Below are 5,796 nucleotides of genomic sequence, written 5' to 3' on the forward strand. Positions count from 1 at the left end.
TCCACCACCTCCCTAGGCAACGCATTCCAGTGTTTCACCACCCTCCTAGTGAAAAAGTTTTTCCTAATATCCAACCTAAACCTCCCCCACTGCAACTTGAGACCATTACTCCTTGTGATGTCCTCTTCTACCACTGAGAATAGTCTAGAACCATCCTCTCTGGAACCACCTCTCAGGTAGTTGAAAGCAGCTATCAAATCCCCCCTCATTCTTCTCTTCTGCAGACTAAACAATCCCAGTTCCCTCAGCCTCTCCTCATAAGTCATGTGTTCCAGACCCCTAATCATTTTTGTTGCCCTTTGCTGGACTCTCTCCAATTTATCCACATCCTTCTTGTAGTGTGGGGCCCAAAACTGGACACAGTACTCCAGATGAGGCCTCACCAATGTCGAATAGAGGGGGACGATCACGTCCCTCGATCTGCTCGCTATGCCCCTACTTATACATCCCAAAATGCCATTGGCTTTCTTGGCAACAAAGGCACACTGCTGACTCATATCCAGCTTCTCGTCCACTGTCACCCCTAGGTCCTTTTCCGCAGAACTGCTGCCTAGCCATTTGGTCCCTAGTCTGTAGCTGTGCATTGGGTTCTTCCGTCCTAAGTGCAGGACCCTGCACTTATCCCTATTGAACCTCATCAGATTTCTTTTGGCCCAATCCTCCAATTTGTCTAGGTCCCTCTGTATCCTATCCCTGCCCTCCAGCATTTCTACCACTCCTCCCAGTTTAGTATCATCTGCAAATTTGCTGAGAGTGCAATCCACACCATCCTCTAGATCATTTATGAAGATATTGAACAAAACCGGCCCCAGGACCGACCCCTGGGGCACTCCACTTGACACTGGCTGCCAACTAGACATGGATCCAAATTTGTCATAAACTATATCGGGGTGCCCGATAGGGTAGTCTTTGGTTTTGTTTACAAAAGGGTACAAGCTGGTAAAATCATAATAGTGGATTTCTTCGCCGGGCTTAGGTTTATAATATAGACGGATTGCATTTGTCCTCCCCCCAAAAAGAGCATCCCTAGGCATGAAAGGCTGGGGTAACTGGGCTCGGTTTAAAAAGCTCGCAAGCTCCCTGTCTGTTTCTTTCATCACCACCCACTCGTGCTCCCAAAGAGTCCTCACTACAAAACCAAGCCATTTTAGATAGTCAGTCTTGAGCTGCGTCTTGCAATTAAGAAATCCAAAAGTTGTACCCATCATAGGGTTTTGTGCTTTTTCACAATGACAGGCGACACAGCCGTGAAAAAAACACCCATTAAACTCAAAGGCTGTGTGTACCCCGTCAATATTGGCATAACCATCTAAAAAGTAGGGGCCTACCTGTAGTTCCCCACCCTGTAAAGCGTGCCGTATTTGTATATTTTCTTTTTGAGAGATATACAACAGCCACTGGATAGATGGGGTTGAATATCTCTTTTTCTGTCTGTGATAGTTGTCTGGAGGGAGAAGAGCTACCATGTTAGGCTCCAAAAACATAAACCTGTACATAGCCATGCAGACAGATGCCAGCGTTATGTACCGGAACAGATCTATACACAGTTTTATCTCGGTGAATTTACCGGGTTCTCTTTCTACTAGATCGACCTTCTCCGTCATATTCATAATTTATTTTCTGTATAGGATACAAGCCTGTCTCAAAATTTTTACATCCTGCTGGCAGTAATACGCAAGCTCTTTCTGCAGGTCAAAAGTCTCAGAGCTGTGGTCTTGATACCAGTCGACAAACTCTGCTTTTTCCCTGGGCATCATGCTTTCTACACCGTAGTGCTCCACACCGGGCATAGGCCCCACATAATTTTGATTTTCTAAAATGTTAAAAAAATGTGGAAAATACCCTTTGCAACCTTCAAACCCCATCGCCTGTGGGAGCTTGCTAAGCTTCATGGGCAAGAAGTTTAAAGAGTCTATAAAACGAATACCAAGGGCCTTAACTTCCACACACATTAGTTTACTTCCCTGAGTGATCAGTTCTATGCACATCTTTTCCTTCAGTAACTGTCTAACGCAGAAATACGCATCATAACCTTTGGAATTGTGTGCTAGGAACGTGTAGTCCCGGAACTCTTTGCCAATAAAGGTCTTAACAAACATAGAAAGACATTCGTCACCCTTAAATTCCCAGGATTTTTCCGGCTTTAGGGACATCGCAAAAATATAATTGGGAGTGTGCAACCCAGTCTCCTGCATGCATTCAAAATCATAAAAAATATACTTTTCTGATGATTCGGGCTTTCTAAGGCTGTCCATAAAACAGAGGTGAACGTCTACATCTCCAACGATCAAACCCTGACACTGCTTACAGCGCCTCCCTTTACACCTGTGCCGCTTGTCCACATACGCCTGACACTTATCGCACCAAGTTTTAGACAGGCATTCAACTTGGTTTTTTGACGCACAGTTGACATGTCTGTCTAAACACTCTTTGGACCGACAATACAGTTTACAGCTAGGACACCTCAGCTGCACACCCATGTTGTCAGAGCAGAGACGGCAACGATACCTGCAAGAGTGGTCATGACTGTACACCGTGTGGCAAAACTCACAGTAATTTTTTGCTCCAAACAACTTTTTCACATCCAGAACCCCATAGTAATGTTCATTGTGCAACAGGATGAAATAAGTCTTAGGGTACACGGGGTCCCCCGTTTTAAAAAAACCCCAGCCACCTTTCACCGCATACAGCATCACCTGTATGTTAACTCTTAAATGCTGTTCAAACTTTGCTACATCACTGAGCAGAACCTTTTTTTGATCTGACCATCCCAGTTTCTCGTGCAACTTTCTTGCCTCTGCTAACAATTCTGCATCCGTAGGTTTATGACCGGCCATGACGGCCAAGAGCCCTCCCACAAAACATAGATTGGTACCGGTGTAAGTCAGGTCTACTAAACATTGTCTCTTTTTATGACTAATCTGACTACTAAGGATAGAATTTAAAACTCTTCGAGCGCCCCCACCCCTATTTTTTACAACTGTCACAACGAGGCGCAACGTCCCATCGAGATGCAATTCTCTATTGCTCTGAAGCAGCTTTGAGGCCTGGTTTAAGAAATCCTCAGCGGACAGCTCATCCCTAGTTCTTCTGACTGAAAACAAAGGGTTAGTTAAACGATGGCTCTCTAAACATAACTGTACGTAATCATCAGGGCCTACCCTACCATTAACGTCATCAAGAACTAGCTGTATCCCTCTGTGTATGGCTTCAACAGCCTGTTGAGCTGAATTTATTTGCTCAAGATGGACAAAACGAAACTCCTCACAATACACCGACCCCCCAAATCTGGGTAATTCACGTTGCCAACTTCTCACTCTCTCCATATACACCTCTGCATTTTCAGGGTTACTTGGGGGTTCCTCTACGGAACCATCAGTGGCATCTTCTACATCCGATACTAATTGAGAGTCAGACTCTGAGACGCCTCCGTGAGGGTCATTGGGAGTAGATGGGACTCCGTCTAGAGAGCACTCTGGGGAATTTTCTAAACCAGAGTCTGATTTCGCCTCCCCATTTTCAGACATACCAGTTTGAGAGCCTCTGGTAGGGGGCATCTCTTTTTGTTTTTTTTCCCTCATTACCTCTTTAGCCCTTTTTAAATTTTTTACAGCGACCCTGGCCTGGAATTTTTTGGCAGCCATCTGTTTATCCCCCAAGCGCCGTCCGCCCTTTTGTTTACACACGAGCTGATGTGCACCCTTGAGGGTACCCCTTTCCACACCTAGTCATGCCTGATCAGAGCCACCCTTTCCAGCCCCCCTTTCTGGTATTACTTCCAGGGTGAAGGCTGCCACGTGGCCGGAAGCAAGGTGTGTCATGTGACCCCCTCTAACAACTCCTCCCACTGCCCTCTACCAATCAGGATAGGGGGGTAAAAAGATAAAAGATAGCCTCTTCTGCCCGACGCTGGGCCTTATGGGGTGATGGCGCTGTGCTCTAACTGGCAGAGGGGTCATACGCCCATCTTCTGGGCGGTTCACCCCATCCCAGAATCTGCCCTATTTTGGTCAAATCTGCTCTCGGGCCGGCCTGATTGGTAGAGGTTGGTGGGAGGAGTTGTTAGAGGGGTCACACGAATCATTTCCGGACGGGTCACCCCGCCACCGGAACGCATCCTAATTGGTTAAATCTCCTCTTGGTCCTATCAGAACAAAACCCCTCCTGACTGGTGGCGGGATGGGGGGAGGAGTTGTTAGAGGGGTCACAAGACCCACTTCCAGAGAGGACACCCCCACCCCGGAACTTGCCCTGATTGGTCAAAGCTCCTCTCTGGGCGGTCCTACGGGGAGAAACCCATCCTGATTGGTAGAGGGGGGGAGGAGTTGTTAGAGGGGTCACAAGACCCACTTCCGGAGAGGACACCGCGCCCCGGGAGTCGCCCTGATTGGTCAAAACTCCTCTTGGGGGAAGTCCTACAGGGGCAAAACCCATCCTGATTGGTAGAGGGCAGTGGGAGGAGATGTTAGAGGGGGTCACATGACACACCTTGCTTCTGGCCACGTGGCAGCCTTGACCCTGGAAGTAATACCCCATGGGGCGGGACTTCTGGTAGGGGGCAGAGGTCAAGTGGTGGGGTTAAGGGGTCAAGGGGTGGGGTGGGTGTCACATGACACACCTTGCTTCCGGTCACGTGGCAGCCTTGACCCCGGAAGCAATAGCTCATGGGGGCGGGACTTCCGGTGGGTGGGACTAAGGGGTCAAGGGGCGGGGTTAGGGTTTGATTGATGGTAGGGCCCTTATACTACGTACGGTTCATGCAGGAGGCACCGTTGTGCCCCAGGATAGGACACCTTCCCTCCTGCTCCATGTCAGATTCCAACTCAACCAATTTCACCAACCCCTCCACCTTCATCCTGCTGGGCATTCCTGGCCTGGAGGCAACCCACATCTCGATCTCCATCCCCTTCTGTGTGATCTATGCCATAGCCATCTTGGGAACTTCAGCATCCTGTTCATCGTGAAGAGGGTGCAGAGCCTCCATGGGCCCATGTACTATTTCCTCTGCATGCTGGTTGTCACTGACCTGGTCCTGTCTACGTCTATCCTACTCAAAATGTTGAGCATCTTCTGGTTCAATTCCAGGGAGATCAATTTCAGTGCCTGCCTCACGCAGCTGTACTTCATTCTCAGCTTCTCTATGACAGAGTCTGGGATCCTCGTCACCATGGCTTTTGATAGCTACGTGGACATCTGTGATCCCCTGAGACATTTCACCACCCTGACAAACCCCGTGGTGGACAAAATTGGCCTGGCCATATTGCTGCGTGGCTCCATGCTCCTACTGTCCACTCCCTTCCTGGCGAGCAGGTGGCCATCATCATTCCCCACACACACTGTGAGCACATCTCTGTGGTGAAACTGGCCTGCGCCGACATCCACACTAGTAGTTACTACAGCCTCTCTGTGGCATTCTTGGTGATCTGTCTGGATGTGTTTTTTATTGCTGTGTCCTATACCCAGACTCTCAGGGCCATCTTAAGCCTCCCCACAAAGGATGCCTGGCTCAGGAGTTTCGGGACCTGTGGCTCCCACCTCTGTGTCATCTTAACCTCTTACATCCCAGCTCTCTTCTCCTTCCTCATGCACTGGTTTGGGCACAATGTGGCCCTGCATTTCCACATTCTCATGGCCAACATGTACATCCTGCTGCCCGCCATGCTAAACCCCATCATCTACTGGGTGAGGACCCAAGAGATCTGGGATAGGCTGCTCCAGCCCTTTACTCATAAAGGGACCTCAAGTTTTCTCCTGGTGCTCTGGCTCTCAGACCGAGCTGCATGCAGAGCTGGCTGA

General features: G+C 48.9%; 1 pseudogene; it reads left to right on the forward strand.

Annotated features, from left to right (window-relative positions):
* The first annotated feature begins 2,835 nt into the window (after positions 1 to 2,835).
* Positions 2,836 to 5,796, forward strand: LOC142069767 (olfactory receptor 52P1-like; annotated as a pseudogene).

The sequence above is a fragment of the Caretta caretta genome, chromosome 1, assembly GCF_965140235.1.
Source record: "Caretta caretta isolate rCarCar2 chromosome 1, rCarCar1.hap1, whole genome shotgun sequence".
Lineage (NCBI taxonomy): Eukaryota > Metazoa > Chordata > Testudines > Cheloniidae > Caretta > Caretta caretta.